Source organism: Amblyraja radiata, chromosome 22 (assembly GCF_010909765.2).
Source record: "Amblyraja radiata isolate CabotCenter1 chromosome 22, sAmbRad1.1.pri, whole genome shotgun sequence".
Taxonomy (NCBI): Eukaryota; Metazoa; Chordata; class Chondrichthyes; order Rajiformes; family Rajidae; genus Amblyraja; species Amblyraja radiata.
Window position 1 is genome coordinate 7,721,857 of NC_045977.1, and position 21,629 is coordinate 7,743,485.

General features: G+C 46.0%; 1 protein-coding gene across 2 annotated transcripts in view; it reads left to right on the forward strand.

Moving 5' to 3' along the window:
* Nucleotides 1–21,629, forward strand: part of shisa9 (shisa family member 9) — a 327,692-nt gene that overhangs the window by 300,421 nt on the left and 5,642 nt on the right. The gene's annotated exons all lie outside the window — the stretch shown is intronic.

A 21,629-nucleotide genomic window follows, 5' to 3' on the forward strand; every position in this document is an offset into this window, starting at 1 on the left:
TTAATTCTGAATTACTGAATGGGTGAATGGGTGTGGCATGGAGGGTGACAGCAGGTGGATGATGGTGGGAAAAACGGGAGCACTTTGGGACAAGTTGAATCAGTTGTGATCTTATTGAATGACAATACTAGTTCAAGGGACCAATTGGGGGGAGAGTTCCTTTCACAGCGTGTGGGGAGTCTAGCCAGGGGTAAAGTTGCGGGGAGGGCAGGAGCGTTGAGAAGGAGGAGGTCAGGGATCATGCCAGTAACCCACTCACTCACCGGTGCCGCGGCGCTCCGGGCGCGGAGCCACCGCATTTTGGCCGGGGACGGAAGTAGCCCGCATGGCTGCGAGCGGCCGCCGGGACCTCAGCGCCTTCTGCCGGCCCGCTAACCTCTGGCAGTGCTCACCGTCTGCACAGTGAGGGGACCAGCTCAAGAGCAAAGATCATAGAGTGTAGTGGGCCAGCGGGCGATGGATAACAGGACAGCGGGCAGTGGAGCTTACTCCTGTGTCAGTGCAAGCAAGGGACAAATTGAGGTTACTCGCACTGACACATGGAGTAAGCTCCACCCCCTGCTATCCTGTTATCCATCGCCTGCTGACCCGCTCTTGAGCTGGTTGCTGGCATGATCTCCGACCCCCTCCTTCTCAACACTCCTGCCCTCCCCGCAACTTTACCCCTGGCCACACTCCCCACACGCTGTGAAAGGAACTACACCCCCCCCCAACGGCGCTGTCCTTTTACAGCCTCTTCCCACTTTACAGCTGCTTGCGCTGCGCATGCGCAATACGCAGTCCACAGTGCAAGGGTGCAAAGGCAGGGTTTTGGCTGCCTTCAGCCTCCCTTGTCATTGATGGCTTGAAGCAGCATCAACAGCCCGTGAGCTGCACACACTTTCCCGTATTACATGTACTGCGCATGAAAGGCACGGAGAATTATGTCTACCCAAGAGATCGATCTCTTAGGTAGGCATAATTCTCCCATGCCTTTACTATTTATATTTAATAATTATTATTTTATAATTTTATTCCGGGTAGGCAAGGTAGGTACTGCCTACCCTGAATAAAATTATAAAATAATAATGTTATCATACATGCCGAAGGCATGTGCCTGCTGGAAAGCTAAGCTCTTCTACAACTATAACAGCAGTTTGTGACTTTGTAACCCACCTTGCAGCCTGAAAAATTATTCCAAGTTCAATCATGAAACAACTGGCAGTGTCAATAAAAAGTGTAGGAAGGAACTGTGGATGCTGGTTTAAACTGGATAGACACGAAAAGCTGGAGTAACTCAGTGGGACAGGCAGCATCTCTGGAAAGAAGGAATGGGTGACATTTCGGGTATAGACTCTCCTTCAGCCACTCAGCCTTAGCCTCAGTAGAGGAGCTGGCTGTTTAGGGTTTCTTCCCGGGAACCCAGTTTTTACCACAGGGCGGTGTTAGTGGTCTCATGTTTGTCGCAATGGCTCACCCTCAAACCTGCAAAAGGGGAACACAGCGAGAATGGAGGCTCAATACTTTCTCTCCCTTTTTCTCTCTCTTCGTGGGAAGAGGAGGAAGAAAGAGGGGAGGGGGGGAGGGAGAGAGAGAGAGAGAGAGAGAGAGAGAGAGAGAGAGAGAGAGAGAGAGAGGGGAGAGAGAGCGAGAGAGAGAAGAGAGGAGAGAGAGGGAGGAGAGAGCCGAGAGGGAGAGAGGAGAGCGAGAGAGGGAGAAGAGAGAGAGAGAGAGAGAGAGAGAGAGAGAGAGGGGAGGAGAGGGGGAGAGGGAGTGAGAGGGAGGGAGACGGGAGAGTGGAGAGAGGAGGGAGAAGGGGAGAGGGGGAGGAGATAGGGAGAGGGGGAGAAGAGGAGAGGAGGGAAAGAGCGAGAAGGGGAGCTGGGATCGAAGAGTCAGAGAGAGGAGCGAGCCTATTTCTCTGGCTTTTACTTTCTTTCTCTTTCTCTTTCTCTTTCTCTTTCTCTTTCTCTCTCTCTCTCTTTTTCTCTTTTTCTCTTTCTCTCTTTTTCTCTTTCTCTCTCTCTTTCCCTCTCTCCTTACTCTTTCTCTTTTTCTCTCTCGCTTTTCTTTCTCTTTCTCTTTCTCTTACGCTTTCTCTTTCTCTCTCTCCAACCCTGTCAGGGATCAGAGCAGTATCCAAGGTAGAGGGCGCTGTCACAATGTCTTTGCTGGGCCATGAAGCTGACTATAACATGCGGTCTATTACTATGGTTTCCTGTTTGACTGGACTCTTCAATGGCCAGATACACTACTGAACCCAATCACTGCGCGTATGCAGAACATTAATGTAAATAAACTAACATATCAAGAAATGGGCATATAGTTAATATGTGTATGAAGGAACTGCAGATGCTGGTCTAAACCAAAGATAGAGACAAAATGCTGGAGTAACTCAGTGGGTCAGGCAGCATCTCTGGAGAGAAGGAATGGGTGACGTTTCGGATCGAGACCCTTCTTCAGACTGAATGATTCAGATTGAGTCTGAGGAAGGGTCTCGATCCAAAACGTCACCCATTTCTTCACTCCAGAGATGCTGCCTGACCCGCTGAGTTACTCCTGCATTTTGTGTGTGTCTTTGGGCATATAATTAAATTGTGTCCCCTTTGAATGACACTACTTTGAGGAAACACCGGGAGAGTTCTCTCTGCTGCCCGATCAATAGTCGCCTCTCAGCCAGCATTACCGACATTTGTCATTATGCTCTTGGTGGGACTTTGCTGAGCACAGATTGTCTGTCACACTTGCCCCGTTACCATGGTAACTGCACTTCAGCAGTACTCTGCTGCCTGGGCCATCCAGAGCGTGTGTAAGACAAGTTATAGACGCAAGCCCTTCCCTCTGCTCAACATGATTGCCACCGCAGCTTTGCGCAGGAACCGCTTCACATTGCAGCTGTTCAGTGGACTCCTGCTGTATTGTTTGGCAGCCTCTTGTTGCTACGGCTGCGAGCTTAGTTGAGGTTCAGCTCCTCCAGATCCGAGGAGTTGCACACTCCTTAAACAGAGAAACCGAGCAAGGGGGTCATTGAATGCTTCACAAGTACCTGTGGCAGAGACTTGAAACCCGTTTAAATCCAGGCTAAAATCGAATGCAGCAAAAGTCCAATGGTTATTTTATTTAAATGTAATAGTCTCTCCCTGGTATAAACTGAAGGTAGGCATAAAATGCTGGAGTAACCCAATGGGACAGGCAGCATCTCTGGAGAGAATGGGCTCCTTCTATAGAAACATAGAAAATAGGTGCAGGAGTAGGCCATTCGGCCCTTCGAGCCTGCACCGCCATTCAATATGATCATGGCTGATCATCCAACTGTGTTTCCCATACCTGCCTTCTCTCCATACCCCCTGATCCCTTTAGCCACAAGGGCCACATCTAACTCCCTCTTAAATATGGCCAATGAACTGGCCTCAACTACCTTCTGTGGCAGAGAATTCCAGAGATTCACCACTCTCTGTGTAAAAAATGATTTTGTCATCTCGGTCTTAAAAGACTTCCCTCTTATCCTTAAACTGTGACCCCTTGTTCTGGACTTCCCCAACATCGGGAATAATCTTCCTGCATCTAGCCTGTCCAACCCCTTAAGAATTTTGTACGTTTCTATAAGATCCCCCCTCAATCTTTTAAATTCTAGCGAGTACAAACCGAGTCTATCCAGTCTTTTCTTCATATGAAAGTCCTGCCATCCCAGGAATCAGTCTAGTGAACCTTCTCTGTAGTCCCTCTATGGCAAGAATGTCTTTCATCAGATTAGGAGACCAAAACTATACGCAATACTCCAGGTGTGGTCTCACCTAGACCCTGTACAACTGCAGTAGAACCTCCCTGCTGTAACATGGTGTCATGGCACACCATGACACCCAGGTCTCGCTGCATCTCCCCTTTTCCTAATTGGCCACCATTTAGATAATAGTCTACTTTCCTGTTTTTGCCACCAGAGATGCAGCCTGTCCCGCTGAGTTACTCCAGCATTTTCTGTCTATCTTTGGTTTAAACCAGCATCTGCAGTTCCTTCCTACACATCTCCCTGGTATAATATACATTTAAGGTAGGAATTACCACGCAGTGTTCCCCCCCCCCCCACCGCATCCTCACCCATACCTTCCTCTCCCTATCCCCAGCCGAGAAGCAGACACGCTCTAAACCAACAAAGTACCTCCACTGGGCGTCCCGTCTCTGACCCCATGGAGTTAGCGGGCAATGGGTTGTTAGTGGTGGTGATGGGTTCAAGGTTCAAGGTTCAAGTTTATTTGTCACAGCTAGCTGTGGCTACAGTAGACATGTGAATCGAGAATGTAGCTCTTAGCTTCTCCTGCAGGATACACTGTTTTATAGTGTTTTATTCTGATTACAAGAAATATGATTGTTTTTGGGTAATGGAGGCCAGCACTTGATGAGAAATAGGAGAGGGTCAGGCATTGATGTTTTGGGAGGGTCGGGCATCCACTGTTGCCCATTATGTTCCAGACCAGCACTGGAATGTTTTATATATAAATGGCAGTAGTTATGAATAAAAACCCATTAATGGCACACATACCTGTGAATGCAGAGGTGGGAGGAGGTTTCCAGGGGTTGCAGTAGCTTAGTTCAGTTTAGAGGTACACCATGGAAACAGGCCCTTTGGCCCAACAAGGCTGCACCAAACAGCGATCCCCGTACACTAACACTGTCTTACACGCTAAGGACAATTTACAATTTTTACCGAAGCCAATTAACCTACAAACCTGTACATTTTTGGAGTGTGGGTTAGGAAACCAGAGCACCCTGTGAAAACCCACGCAGGTCATGGGGAAAACATACAAACTCCGAACAGCCAGCGACCATAGTCAGGATCGAACCCGGTTTGGGGAGACTCCAGTGATAACGTCGAACATGTAAAGGGCCTGTCCCACTTTCACGACCTAATTCATGACCTTTTTTACTCGTGGACATTTTTCATCATGTTGAAAAAACGCCCTGACCTACTTGATGCCACCAGTACCTACGACTAGCATCACGACCCCCTACGACCTCCTACGACCTACCTACGACCTCCTATGGCCTCGTGACGACCATGCTGCGAGTATGAGTAAAGGGCAAACTCGGCGGAGGTCGTGAATTAGGTCGTGAAAGTGGGGCAGGCCCTTAAGAGGGATAATTGCCAGTAGCACAACCAAGTTGTTAAGACTGGTCCATGGTGAGTATAGTCCGACCCAACAGTGGGCAAGGCATTGTAGGGCAACAGTGTACTGCACCCTGTCAGATGCTGCAGACAGCCCAGAAGGTATAGTTGCTGACATGCCCTGTAACTTCGATAGGGTCCATTTTAGTATTGTGTGAACAGGTCGTGAAGGAAGAAGTAGCAGAACTTGGATGAGTAAAGGATGGTTAAGGATGGTGGTTTGCGAGGACAGAAATTAGTCCAAATCAAAGTGTTTTCTTATTTCACTTGGATTTCCTGCCCTAACTTCAGTAGAATGGAGTCTCTTGCTCGGCAAACCAGGAACTAGTTCAGCTTTGACAAGCTATAAACGTCTGCATATTGCATTGAAGTACATAGTGCACTTGACTCATGAGGATAAGTGACTCCAGGCAAAATGTTAGATGTGCAACAGAGCTTATTAAGGCCCATCCACAGCTAATCCCTGGAGGAAATTTCTCCTCGGCTCTTCTGGAACAAGCATACGTGAAGCAAATGCAAAACTTGGGAGAGTGAAAATTATTATTTTTTATAAAGGGAAACTGACTGAGCAAAGGAAAATGTCAGAGGTGGGTCTAATGAATAGGTTAAAATGAATGAATTAAAAAGTAAATAATATTAAAATCTCATGGTTTGAACTATGACCTTGGGCCTGTTGCACTCATTGAACCACATTTAAAAATTCATACCGAAGATTTTTTTTTTTGGTCCTCATGAATGCAATGCTTATCGAATCGGTAGACTTGTTACCTAAACAGGATTAGGTAACAGTTCCCAAAAATGAGAAAACAGGATTAACAAACTCATCAGGAAGGCTGGCTCTGTCCTGGGGGTGGAGTTGGATTCATGGGAGGTGGTCTTGGAGGGGAGGATGCTCCACAAACTGCAGAGCATCCTGGACAATACAGCTCGCCCCCTCCATGACGCACTGGCCAACCTGAGGTGCACCTTCAGCAACAGACTGGTTCAACCTTTGTACATCCCCAATCCTTTCCACTTGTCACTTTAATTTCATGTTTCATGTATGTTGTCCCTCCTGGGATAAATAAAGTTGTATCGTATCATATTGTGTGACATCATAAAACGCTATTGGATACACCCCTAGTCTAAGAGCGGAGCTTCTGAACAGAAACAAATGTAGAGATGCTCCAAGGTTACTTGATAATGAGAATGATTACAGTGACCTAACTTCATGGAATTATCATCCCACCAGAGACCAAATAATTGATCTGCATTTTGAAAGTTATCTAGACTTTCAAAATTCAGCTGCTATCAAAATATATCAAGTTCTATATTGCTCTACCCAGCGATTTTTCTGCAGGAAATATTTCAATCCTGCAGGAAACACTGCTCCATCATTGTTACTTTGTTTGTGTTACTGTCAGGGAATAGTTCCATATGGTAATTGTAACATTATTGTATAAAAATATTTATGATTGTATAAATATATTTCACACAGTGCTAAATTAGACTGTGAGTAGAGTCGGGGCATTGTCAGCTGTGTTCCAAATGGGTGAGTTTTTATCTGATTCAGAAGAATGTACTTTAAGTCCTCTCGACACTTCATCGCCACACAAGGCTAATTTTCCAATGCAGTATTAAAGGAGTACAGTGTTGTTGGGAGTGCTATCTTTCAGATAACGTCATAGAGTCATAGAGGGATACAGCGTGGAAACAGGCCCTTCGGCCCTACCTGCCTAAAGCGGCCAACATAGCCCAGCTACACTAGACTCACCTTCCCGTGTTTAGTCCATATCCCTCCAAACCTGTCCTATCCATTTACCTGTCTAACTGTTTCTTAAACATTGGGATAGTCCCTGCCTCAACTACCTCCTCTGGCAGCTTGTTCCATACACCCACCACCTTTTGCGTGAAAAAGCTACCCCCTCAGATTCACAATAAATCTTTTCCCCTTCACCTTAAACCTATGTCCTCTGATCCTCGATTCACCTACTCTGGGCAAGAGACTTTGTGCATCTACCTGATCTAGTCCTCATGATTTTATACACCTCTATAAGATCACCCCTCATCTTCCTGCGCTCCAAGGAATAGAGTCCCAGCCAACTCAACCCTAAAAGCTCAGACACTTCAGTCCTGGCAGCATCCCCGTAAATCGCCTCTGTACCCTTTCCCACGTGACAACATATAAAGTGTTCAACCAGCCTTGTTTGTTACATCATGTGGATGATCCTATAAGATCTTATAGAAACATATACAATTCTTAAGGGTTTGGACAGGCTTGATGCAGGAAAAATGTTACCGATGTTGGGGGAGTCCAGAACCAGGGGTCACAGATTAAGACTAAGAGGTAGGCCATTTAGGACTGAGATGAGGAAAAACGTTTTCACACAGAGCGTTGTGGATGTGTGGAATTTCAAGAGAGATTTAGCTCTTAGGGCTAACTGAATCAAGGGAAATGGGGAGAAAGCAGGAACGGGCTACTGATTTTGGATGATCACCCATGATCATATTGAATGGCGGTGCTGACTCGAAGGGCCGAATGGCCTACTCCTACACCTATTTTCTATGTTTCTATGTTTCTATCTTATAGCACTGTTCTGATAGAGCCTTGAACCTACAACATTCAAGCTCAGAGGCAGAGATGTTTCTCATTGAGCCACTGTCTTTGTTTTTAATATTTTTTATTATTTTATACAATTTTTTAACAAAACAGAACAAATCAAAAAAAGAGAAAGAAAATAAAGCAAATAAAGCAAAAAAAACCCAGAAAAAGACAACAGGAAAAGAAAAAAAAAAAAAAAGCCGCCAGACATAACAGTATTGGTACAATCCACATGGTGCTACACAGTCATGCATTGCAAGAGCAGAAGTAAAGGTCACAGGACTACATCACTGCAGATAATATGAAATTATGAAATTATTGGTCTTTGAGATGGTTGATAAATGGTCCCCAAACACTTAAAAAGGTGTTTGGTACCTTGGAGTTGTAGATGCGTATCCTTTCCATCTGTATGATTATTATCATTTCATTGAGCCATTTTTCGAAGCAGGGGTGTGTGGATGATTTCCAGTCTGTTAGGATCATTTTCTTGGCTGCCACCATACCAAGCATCAGTGCTTGTTGTTCTTCAGACGTGAAGTACAAAGCAGTCTCTGAGCATCCAAAAAGTGCCAGTTCTGGATCAGGGAGAATATCTTTTCCATAGACCCCAGAAAACCACTTAAATATTTCAGACCAATATCTTTGTATATGAGGACAGGAGCCACTGTCTTTAATGCTGGTGCAGGTTAGCACTATGGTGGTGGCTTGTTTTATACGAGGAGCAGCTACTGCTTTCAGAGGTTATGGTCTATAGGTATAATTTATGATAGGGTAAAACATTGCCATCCACTGTTGCCCATTATGTTCCAGACCAGCACTGGAATGTTTTATATACAAATGGCAGTAGTTATAAATAATAACTCATTACTGGCACACTTACCTGTGAATGCAGAGGTGGGAGGAGGTTTCCAGGGGTTGCAGTAGTTTAGTTTAGTTTAGTTTAGTTTAGAGGTACACCATGGAAACAGGCCCTTTGGCCCAACAAGTCCGCACCAACCAGGGAAACCCGTACACTACACGCTAAGGACAATTTACAATTTTTACCGAAGCCAATTAACCTACAAACCTGTACATCTTTGGAGTGTGGGTTAGGAAACCGGAGCACCCTGCGAAAACCCACGCAGGTCATGGGGAGAACATACAAACTCCGAGCAGCCAGCGATCATAGTCAGGATCGAACCCGGATCTCTGACGCTGTAAGGCAGCAACTCTACTGCTGCGCCACAGTGCTTCCCCTTAATTGGAGATATTCAGAGGAAATAGGGAGGAAAAAGAAAGATTGTGAGGAAATGTGGTTAAAACAAAGACACCATAGGTATCCTAACCCCATTACCAAAATGAAATCTGCCAAATCGCCAGACCGAAGATGGAACGGAGTATTTGCTGGTGGAAGCTACTTTGCAAGAATGTGACAGAGCTCATATTACATGATGTGCTGTCGAGCCAATTTATTTAGAGGAGAAAGCTGAACAGTAATTTAGTGAGTTAGGATTGTGGAAGACTGCAGAGAGGGGTTGAACAACCTCCACTGCTCCTTGGGAGTTCAGTGAGGTTAGCAGCAACACTGGAGATGAAATGGAACAGACCCACATCACAAGTGAGAGTACAAGCGCTCGTTTAAAGGCTAATTAACTGACGGAGGGTGAGACACATGTAGCTAAATGATTCACGTGTACTTCCCCACATGCCGTTTGAATCCAATCGCAGAAGTAGAGCAGGTTTGACCTGTGGAAAAAAGTACATTCAAAGAAAAATAGGTTAACAAGTTTGGTTCTGGGAAAGCTTGTCCAGAGGGGCCTGTTTAATATGCATGAATAAATTAAAGAAATGCAAATCCCTGACAGACATCAAAGTCTGTGCTTCTTCTTCACAACTATTGGTGAATTTACAGATCAACAGAGTATAACTTGAATATGATAAGGGGGAGGGGGGGGGGGGGGTAAAACACAGCGATTGCTCTGCAGCGCCAGTAATCAGGGATTTTATTTATTTGAATATTTAAATAACAAGCCATGAACCTGCTTCAATTACTTCCGAAGATGGGGGCAAAATGCTGGAGTAACTCAGCGGGACAGGCAGCATCTCTGCAGAGAAGGAACGGGGAACGTTATGGGTCGAGACCCTTCTTCAGTCACAAATTAACCTGGATAGCAAGATGCCTGCCCCTGCCCAAACAGCAACCCCCCCCCCCCCCCCCCCACCCCCCACCGAGTTTACCCCTCCTGTTCTTTAAAAATACAGCTGGATCTTTCACATCTACCTGAGAGAGAGAGAGAGAGAGGTCTCGACCTGAAACGCCATCTTTTCTCCAGAGATGCTGTCTGACCCGCTGAGTTACACCAGCTTTTTTGTGTCTATCTACCCGAGAGAGAACCTGGGCTTGATGCTGGGTTTGATGGGGAGAAGGCAGGAGTATGGGGTTAGGTGGGAGAGATAGATCAGCCATGATTGAATGGCGGAGTAGACTTGATGGGCCGAATGGCCTAATTCTACTCCTATTCCTTATGCCCTTCACCCAAATGCATGAGTGGATGAGTTGGTGTCCTGTTTCGGCTCTGGGCTAGGACTTGAATCACAGCCCAGGATTTACATTTATTAACCCTAAGGGAAATGCAAGGAGGGATGACTTTTATTTTGTTTGTCAGTCCATAATGCTAATTTTAACTAACTATTAATAATGATTTATTGCCACTCTATCAGGGGAGCCATCTGAAAACAATATTAACTGTGGTAAAAGACTGAAGGATGATTTTGCAGTGAAGGGCAGCGCTGTGTTAATAGTGAAGTAATTGATCCTAGCATGGCCTCTCGTTACATTTATCTCCCCACAATCAGGTTTATGAAAGAATGAAATGACAATGACCTCGACTTACTTTTTTATTTCCATGACTCTCCTCAATTTATTTGCGATGACTTTCAGACCGTTTGAGAATGTTACGATCGGACTGGAGTCGGCGCACTAACGATATCAACAGGCGCTAAAGAATTACCTGAATTTCAATAATTAAGTGACGTGATAATCAAACTGTCATTCATCAGCATCTGAGACCAATCTGAGACTGACATGCAACAGAATAGGTGAAGGATCAGGAGGGAGCGTGTTGCCGTTATGAGTTACACGAGACAGCCACATCCTATAATGGTATTCTTGTTCTAAAGTCACTGTGAAGATGTGGTGGCGCACAACCCCCATTTCCTTTCGTGGGCAAATTAAACAATTTGCACAACAAAATGCTCCTTGGAATACATTGCAGCTCGTAACTAGGGGAAAGCTGTCTCCCATTTGTAATGAAGTCTGCACAGACTTGCTAGGAACATGCCCTTGGCTCTGTCTGTAATTGAGACTGAGTATAGCCTTGGTTTATTGTGAGGGGAGTAGGTGTAGGAATAGATCAATTTAAACAGGTTACAAAACTCATGCACAGCAACAGGCTGACTGCAGCACCAATATGATCTCAGACACACTGCACCGCCATAGACCTTCTCTCACCACTTGGGGGCAAATGAGAGATAAATGTCATGGGGGTCAGATATAAACATAGATATAGAAACATAGGATATAGGTGCAGGAGTAGGCCATTCGGCCCCCTTCGAGCCAGCACCGCCATTCAATATGACCATGGCTGATCATCCAAAATCAGTACCCCGTTCTGGCTTATTCCCCATATCCCTTGATTCCCTTAGCCCTAAGAGCTAAATCTAACTCTCTCTTGAAAGAGAGAGAATCTTCTGCCATTCCATCTCTACCAATGCTAGCAAGATACCAACTTCACCAAAGATGGACACAAAAAGCTGGAGTAACTCAGCGGGTCAGACAGCACCTCTGGAGAAAAGGAATGGGTGACGTTTTCAGGTCGAGACCCTTCTTCAGACCAACTTCACCAATGCTGGCAAGATACCAACTTCACGCTAGCTGGTTATTTTCCTTAATGCAGCATGCAACCAGGGTTGGATGCCAATACAACAATACAAACTAGCAAGGGCAATTATCTTGAATTATCTACTTAAAGATAGCCAGTGCCACTCAAAGCAAGGCTGTCCGCATCCTTGAGTGGGGTTAACGTTGTATCATGTCTGCGGCAGGTTCTAGTAAAGTGGGGTAAAGTTGTATTATGTCTGCAGTGGGCACTGGCAACTATTCTGGAATTCTTCCCTGACCTTGAAGATCTAGCACACCAGGGGAACATTTCCCACCCCACATCTCTGTGCAAGAGCTGGAGAGGAGGAGAGATGTGATCTAAAGGGTGGGAGAAGGGGAACGTCCTGAAATACACTGCAAAGGTGGACGCACATAACCTTACCAGTCGAGGCGAGTACTCAAGTCCTGAGGACTTGGAAGAGGTTGAAAACGAGTGGTCACGAGCAGAATAGGCATCCCCAAGCCTTATTCCACCAGTCTCAATGACTCTTCAGTGAGCCACAGTCCAACACTCATCAGCACTCCCAGTCTCCATCAGTCAGAACTTGTACCCAGTGGATTTACACACAACAGAAGCAACCCTCCCCACCCACTGAATCCATGCGAACCGCCAAGCACCCATTTACACTAATCCCATTGTATTCCCCTTACATTCCCATCAACACCCCCCGGAATTTTATGCTGTGTACAAACCCTCACACTACCACTGCTGTAAGCCTGACACATACAACCCATACCTTGCCTGTACAGTACAGTGTGACTGCGTGGGTTTTCTCCGAGATCTTGGTTTTCCTCCCACACTGCAAAGAAGTACAGGTTTGTATGTTAATTGGCTTGGTAAATGTTTTTTTTTAAATTGTCCCTAGTGGGTGTAGGATAGTGTAAATGTGCGGTGATCGCTGGTCATCGCGGAGCCGGTGGGCCGAAGGGCCTGTTTCCGGGTTGTATCTCTAAAACTAAAAGTAAATTTAAAACACTGATATCTCATATAGTGAAACTCGAGTTAAAAAATTGCATGCTGAATTTCTTTAATTGGTGAGACCTCCAACTGGGAGCTTGGGCTCAACCCTCCCTCCTTCTCTTGTCATACTCCAGTTATTCTCCATGTCGCACTCAACCCCACAGGGAATTGTGAACAACCTGGAGCAACTGGTTTGTGCTGAAGCCTTGAAGACAAAAGCTATTCCGCCAAAAATGCTTTTTCCCAAATATTTGATGAATGAAGAGCTAACTTTATTAAGTCAGCAGCAGTGTCATCGATGGTTTATTTAAAAAATAATATCTTCTAAATAACATTATATGTGTCTTATTATGCAGATGCAATCTGCGGGAAGGTTCATTTACAGCTCAGGCTGCCATGATTCCAGGTTGATTCTATCCAAACGGAATGCTTTGATGTACGTAGTTCTTTCAAAATTAAAATGTCACTCCTGAATAAAGTCCCCACAGTGGTTTATCAAGAGTTTGTTCAACGAAAATACTCAATTTTAAAAGGGGTGAGGTTCTCTGGAAATGTTTCTCAGAGTTAGACTCCCAAGCCAAGGGCTTGAACCAGGACCGCACTTTGCTGAAGTGTCCAGGAGCCACACTCCACACTGACGTAGTGAAAGCAGAGGAGATAGACACAAAATGCTGGAGTAACTGAGCGGGTCAGGCAGCATCTCAGGAGAGAAGGAACGGGCGACGTTTTGGGGTCGAGACCCTTCTTCAGAATGGGAGTCAGGGGAGGGGGAGACTAGAGATATGGAAGGGTAAGGTGTGAAAATGACGTCAAAGCAGATGGTGTTCAAGGCCAATGTAGAATGGTTCATTGTTGGCTGAGGGGAAGGTGACAACAAGTCCAATGACTGGAATTTTCTTTTATGACAGGAAGTTCACACTAAGGCCACTCTTCCCAGCTCTGTAACACTGTTCAACTCCACCTCTAAAAATTTTGTAGAACATAGAACAGCACTGTACAGGAATAAGCCCTTCAGCCCATGATATTTTGCCGAACATGATGCCCCGACCTGCACATAATCCATACCCCTCCATTTCCCGCATTTCCATGTGTTTATCTGAAAGCTTCCTAAATGCCACTATCACAGCCTCAACTCAACTGTTGCTGAAAGCTCCAGGCTTGCCTCTTCTTTCCAGCCTCCTCCTTTCACTCCGTTGCATTCTCCATTAGCCTCTGGTTGTCCAAGGCTCCACTGCTTCTGCGCCACCATCTTCTTTGTTCCTCCTGCTCATAATTTTATACGCTAGTTCACTATCCCCTCAGCCTTCTTTATTTCGAGGAAAACAGACCCTGACAGACAGTCAGTCCTTATGAATAGGCATCTCCAGTCCTGGCAACATCTTCAGAAATCTCCTCAGCAATCTCTCATGTGCTATTCTATCGTACACTTAATTCAACATACATTTCTAATAAGACCTCTTCAATTCAGTGCCTTGACTAATAAAGAATGCAGCATTAAACTGGGACTGCTTGCCTTGTCGGGGAGATGTAATAGATCCAGTTATACTTTTCAAGGTTAGCTGGGAGAAGGCATACTCCTTGCTGTCGTGGCCAATATTTATTTCTCTACCAATGTTAGTTAAGGGCCTGTCCCACCAGCATGCGATAGCATGCATCTAGCGCGACCAAACGTGGTCGCTTGAGGCGTACGGCCTCGCGGGGCCGGTCACACTTCGATCGGCGGAGGTGTATGGAGTTGTGCGGGGCTGGTCCCGACATCGCGCGGCGCTCCAAAAATCTTGCACTGTCCGAAAATCCCGCGCAACAACGGCCTGTTGGCCCACAGGCGCATTGAGGCCGTACGCAGCGCCTCGACGGGCGTACACAGCGTCTTGACATCGTACGCAGCGTCTTGACGGCGTACGCCTAGCATGTGGCGTTGCGCGATGACGTCACCGCCCGGCGTGCCGTTGCGTGATGATGTCACCGCCCAATGCCGTGCGACGTCCAAATTCAGTCGGCCCGCCTCCTGCCCAGCTGATTGATGAGTTTGATGTCGGGACCAGCCCCGCACAACTCCATACGCCTCCGGGGTTGGAAGTGGGACCAGCCCCGCGAGGCCAAACGCCTCAAGCGACCATGTTTGGTCGCGCTAGATGCATGCTATCGCATGCTGGTGGGACAGGCCCTTTACCAAAATAGATTAAGAGGTTGCTGGCACATTTCTATTGTGAGGGCATGTTGTCCACCAATCTCTAGATGAAAATGGACACTGAGGTAACCTCTAAAGTAAATATGATATGTTAATCAGTGATAGTTGAATGAAGCTAAATTCCCACATCTTTCATGCATCATCCATTGTAGACTATCTGAAGAAGCTCAAATACAAAATATGGTTAGTCTCAGATCATTTCGTCGATTCCCTTCGAGAATGGTCAGCTTTTCAGCGATGGAACTACGAATAGGTTTAGGATTGTAGAAGTACATTGACTAAGAAATATTGCCTTCTTGGGCAAATATTGTTCCAAGCTTCAAGGAATCAGTCTTGACCCTTCAAGGAAGGGTCTTGACCCGAAACGTCACCCATTCCTTCTCTCCAGAGATGCAGCCTGTCCCGCTGAGTTACTCCAGTATTTTGTGTCTACCTTCAATTTAAACCAGCACCTGCAGTTCTTCGTTACACAAGGAATCACATTATTGGATTGTCTGCAGATTTACAGCCAGGGAGGAAATGAGACTAGTCTATTAGAGGCCTCCTCAAAGGATGGACTTTGTGGGTTGTTTACCACAGTATGCATCCTTCCAAAAGCGATGTTGTCGTATGGAAATCCTTAAAGTGCTTCAGAACTAATTGAATACTTTCCAAGTCATGATGAGGGGGAGTGTTAAGCCTGTTGCATGTGACAGGGTCCCACAAACAGCATATCAGCTATTAACTAGACAATCTGTTTGTTTCAGTGGAGTTGGTTGAGAGAGGAATCTTCGCCAGGACACCAGAAGAGCTCACTGCTCTTTTGCATACGCTGCCTTGGGTGGGATTCTCACTTCCACTTCATTTCAGAAAATGGCACAACTTGCATTGCTATGCTGCAAGCATAGGTTTACAGAAACAGCCCTGACGTGGGTCACCCAACTTGCTTCCTATCTTTGAGGTAAAAGTGCTAATCAAAAATCAGAGCCTGCAGCAGTATCTTTGGATGGCACAGTGGCACAACTGGTAGAAGAACTGCCTCACAGCCCCGGCAACCTGGTTGTAATCCTGATCTCAGGTGTTGTCGGAGTGTGAAGTTTGCACGTTCTGGCTGTGACCATGTGGATATCCCCCAGGTAATTTCCTCCCACATCCCAGTGATGTGTGGGTTGGTAGATTAATCAACCTAGATTGCCCTAGAATCGGAGATGTTGATGGGAGAGTTTATAGATACAGCGCGGAAACAAGCCCTTCGGCCCAACCAGTCCGTACTGACCAGCGATCCCCGCACATTGTACATTTACATCCATACCAGGCCAATTAACCTACAAACCTGTACGTCTTTGGAGTGTGAGAGGAAACTGAAGATCTCGGACAAAAACCCATGCAGGTCACGGAGAGAACGTACAAACTTCACACAAACAGCGCCTGTAGTCAGAATCGAACCCAGGTCTCTGGCACTGTAAGGTAGCAACTCTACCGCTGTACTACTGTGCCGCCCAGACATAGTGTGTAGGGAAAATTAGTTGGTCTGTGAACTGACATAGATTTGATAGCCCAAAATAACCTTATCCTCTGCCATCAGGAAATATGAAAATACTGTGGAAATATTGGGCTCATTGACATCATGCTCAATAGAGTTAATGCCTCAGATCAACAACATTTCATCTGATCTAGGAAACATTGTAGATAAAACAGAAAGTGCTGGGAAAACTTTGGAGGTCAGGCAGCATCTAGGGAGAGGGAAGTGATTCAGGTCGACTTTAATGAGATCAGCAGGTTTAAGGAAGCAGAGAAACAGGAAAGGTCAGGGGAGAAGAGTTGGGATGAAGTGAAAACATCCATGATAAAGGATTGATAGTACAAGATGCAAGAAGTTGGCATTGGGACAAAAAAAAAGAAACCAGGACCATCAAGGAACCTAGCGTAGGTGTTAATGGGAGAAGCAGAATCATTTGTGAAATTACTATAAGAAAATACTTTAGTTGTTTGGAATCTGAAACAGAAAAATGTTTTTTTCATTGGTTTATTTGTTATATCATTCCATTTCAAAACGGATTATGGGCTGCTGTAATCTTGCTTGGTATTGTTGAGAGGGACATTTTATAATGTCATCTTTATAATGTCTTGGAATATTAAGACTACTTCAAAATTTAAGTGCTGTTTCTGGACACTCCAGCCCAGAGTTTCATAAATCCAATTATGCACAATTGTAAAATAACAATTCTGAACTGTGCACAATACTTCAGCTGAGGCCTGACTAATGCTCGATAGACTTGGACCAGAACTTCCCTGCTCTTATAATGTAAGTCTCAGCTGCTGAAGGCAAGTAGTCCACAAGGCTTCCTTTATGCCTTCTAAACCATCTTTACTGCTACCTCAGGGATCCTGGACCACTGCCCTCGCCTACAAAGACAAAGCCTGAGCTACTTATCTTTCCCCTGAATCCTTGATGAAGGCTGTTGATGTTCTCCCTGGCCTACACCATCTAAGGTTCTCCAGCGGAACTGGAAACTCCTAGGGTCCGGTGGTGAAGGGAGAATGAGATGGAAGATGTATTAAATTATGAGGGGTAGGGATATAATATACTGCAGGAAACCTTCCCCCGTATCAGAAATAGATAAAACTAGTGGATTTAGGTGCGGATTTATTATGGTCACGTATACAGAGGTGCAATGGTTTTGTTTTGCTTGGTTTTGCCTGCTAAACTAATCAGATCAAATAATACTCTAGATAAATACAATCGTCAAACTCCATGTGCCTGAGAAAGTGGTAGACGCTGGGTCACTGACAGCATTGAAGACATGTCTAAGTGAACACTTGAATCACTTTGCCCAAGAAGGCAATGGTCCAAGTGCTAGGAAATGGAATCAGTATGGAAGGGTGTCTACTGCTTGACGTGGATGAGTTGGGCCACGCTGTACGATTCTATAACCGCATGACACTGTATACCAAGGTCTCTCTGTCCCTCAGTACTTCATAACTTTCATCTTGTGTATCCTGGACATTCTACTAAATCTATATTCAGTATTCATGTTTAGACCATTAATAATTCAACCTGTTACTCGGATGGTCTGAGGTCCACACATGCTTTAAAAGGGTAGCTATAATCCCAAGATTCAACGACCACGTTGTGATGAAATGCTTGATGTGGTTGGTTATGATGTAAATCAATTCTGCCTTACTAAAGATCTGGACACACTTCAATTCACCTACCTGCCATCTCACCAGCCCTCCACTCTGTGCTGAAACACTTGGACAAGAAGAACACATTAATCAGGCTGGTGTTCATCTGAAGAAGGGTGTCGACCCGAAACGCCACCCATTCCTTCTCTCTGGAGATGCTGCCTGTCCTGCTGAGTTACTCCAGCTTTTTGTGTCTATCTTTGGTGTTCATTGACTACAGCTTGGCATGCATCCACTCTAAACCTATTGTCAAACTTGGGGAACTGCATCACTGCTCGTCCCTATGCAACTGGACTCTGAGCTGCCTCATCAACAGATCTCGATAACTGCAAACCGACCGCGGAAGATAAACGCTCTTGACTCTTTGTTTTAATGAACAGCCTTATCCTCGAGCATTGATCCTACCACTTCCTTAAGCTTGCAGTAACTTGCATGAAGTGTGTTTGGGATATGTGGCGATTATGTTATTGTGAGGCAATTTGTTACTGCGTTACGTGTCATTGTGGGCTTAGATTTTGACCATTATCTGCAAGGCTAAAGGGCCTGTTAGAGTTAGGCGATTTTTTCGGCGACTGTCACAATCGTAAAAGCGGCAACTGGACCCCCCACAACAAGCTGCGACCACCTACTCGACGTCAAACTACAGCAAGTTACCGACAACCGGCAACCCATTAGGACGTCCACCTACGACAAGCTACGTCCACCCACGACAAGCTACGACCATGTCGGCGACAACTGAAGACAATTCAGTCGCCGATACCTGGCGCCGGTTGATGTAGGTTGACGTAGGTAGTCGCCAATGGAATTCACCAAAGTCACCACCCGCTGACAACCAACGTCACCTGGCGACAACCTGCGTCATCCTGGCAACAACCTACGACAGCACCTTTGACAGGAGAAAACAAGCTACGTCAAGCCCACAGTTGCCGAAAAGTTTTTAATATTTCAAAATCCAGCGGCGACCAGAAAAATGTTACGACTCTTTAGGCGACTTGAGGAGACTACTCACAACTATACCGGCATCACCCCGCGACCATGTGGCAACAGCCTGTAGTTGCCTAAAAAAATCACCTAAGTGGGACAGGGGCTTAAAGATTTCTGCCTTGGTGTTGCTGGAAAAGCTGCAAAGAAGTTCATCAGATTAGTACTGCTTGATCAATCAGTGAGATCATCCCCCAGAGTCTGTCGTCTGATGTTTCCTTTAAATAGGAAGTTGGGACATACTTTGCTGTCTGCTCTGCTGTCCTAGATACAGCTTGCGCAGGAAGGAACTGCGGAAACGTGGTTTACACCAGAGATCGACACAAAATGCTGGAGTAACTCAGCGGGACAGGCAGCAACTCTGGAGAGAAGGAATGGGTGACGTTTTGGGTCAAGACCCTCCTTTCAGTCTGAGAGTTGGGGGAGAGGGAGACACAGAGATAAGGAAGTATAAGGTGTGAAAATGAAACATCAAAAGTGATGACGTTCAAGGAAAATGTAGAATAGATAACATTTTAATCAGGGGGACAGTCAGACTGGTCGGAGAACTAGGATGGGGGAGAGATGGAGAGAGAGGGAAAGCAAGGGTTACTTGAAGTTAGAGAAGTCAATATTTATACTGCTGGGGTGTAAGCTTGCTCTGAGATGAAACTGCTTCCGAATGCACAGTAGATACTTGGGTGGTACCTTCAGTGCCACGTGCATGTCAATATGGCACCGTGCATATCCTGGTGTAGTCCCAAACCTTCTGCCACAGCTGCCTGTGGCTAGAAAACTGAGGGAAAGAAGGCATCCATCACCATCACCATTTAGACATTGATAACTCCCTGAGTAATGTTCTACAGATGCTCGACCGCAGCCTGCTAACGTGCAGGGCAATTAGACCTGGCATCAGTTCAATTGCCACAAAGCCCTTGCTACAGTGTTGTCAAATCATAGTTACAGAGTCCTAGAGTCACAGAGTGATACAAGCCCTTCAGCCCAACTTGCCCACACTGGCCAACGTGTCCCAGCTACATTCGTTCCACCTGCCTGCATTTAGTCCATATCCCTCCAAACCTGTCCTAACCATGTATCTGTCTAACTATTTCTTAAACCTTGCGATAGTCCCTGCCTCTACTACATCCTCTGGTAGCTTGTTCCATACACCCACCACCCTCTACATGAAAAAGCTACCCATCTGCCCCTATTAAATCTTTCCCCCTCTCACCTTAAACCTTTGGTTCGCGATTCCCCTACTCTGGGCAAGAGACTGTGTGTCTACCCCATCTATTCCTCTCATGAGTTTGTACACCTCTTAAGATCATTCCATATACCCACCGCCTTTGTGTGAAAAAGTTACCCCTCAGATTCCTATCAAATCTTTTCCCCTTCACCTTAAACCTATGTCTTCTGGTCCTCGATTCCCCTACTCTGGCCAAGAGACTGTGCATCTAGCCGATCTATTCCTCTCATGATCGTATACACCTCTATAAGATCACCCCTCATCCTCCTGCGCTCCAAGGAATAGAGTCCAAGCCTACTCAACCTCTCCCTATAGCCCAGACCCTCTAGTCCTGGCAACACCCTCGTAAATTTTCTCTGTACTCTTTCCAACTTGACAACATCTCTCCTATAGCATGGTGCCCAGAAGGGAACACAATAGTCTAAATGGCTGAAGTTGCAGAGTTTCCAGTGGCAACGGTGGGGAAATGTGGCCAGTGGGTGGACAGCGTACATTTTGGAAGGCCCATCTTTGCACCATCGGCCAATAGTCCGCCCGTGTGTGGGTTCCTCGCACGGCAAAGAGACTAAAACTACCGCAGACGTTCAAAGATAAATCACAAGGCTGCCTCACTTAGACGTATTAAATGCGTGTGGTTGGGATGGGCAAACTTAGAGCCTAGTGGCTGAAGCCTGCAGCCGTATAATCCAGCTCTCTTAGCTGGAGTACACCACTGTCGCTTCTCCTCATGAGTGAAATGCACTCATTTCACCCCTGCCATCGGAAAGAAGGCACAGGAGCCTGAAAACTGTAACATCCAGGTTCAGGAACAGCTTTTTCCCTGCTGCCATTCTTCTCATCGAGTCCACACACAAGATTAGAGGTCGTTCAGCCAGAGCTGAACACACGTCACTCTCGGCATCTGCATGCAATGGTGTCTGTCTTGCGCTTCTTGTGCTTCTTGTGCGTGGCGGTGGAAAGATTGGTGAAAACAGGACCGCGACGTGAATGCTCTTTCTTGACCCCAGCCATTAGGCTATTAAACACTACAACCTCAAATAAGCTCTGAACTACATACAGACAATAGACAATTGGTGCAGGAGTAGGCCCATACATTCATTAGTGTTGTGTTTGGTAGTGTTCACCGAAATATCCTTATACCCGGCACCCTTGCCACTCATGTGGTCTCCTCAGGTGATATCCCTTCCCTTGTTTGAGGGGGGTCTCCACCATGCCCTGCCCCCCCAATGTCCAGCAGCGGAAGGACCCTAGACTGTGGTCCTCCCCCACAGAGCCTTGGCGTTGGCTGAACCGAGTTTCCGTGCGTCCCTCAGCACGTACTCCTGTAGTCTGGCTCATGAATCCTTTGGAACTGGGTGACATGTAGACCATTTCAGAGGATGCTTAAGAGTCACCTACATCAGCCTAGGTCTCGGGTGACTTATAGGCTAGTACGAGTGAGACCAACACATTATTGAACCTGGTGG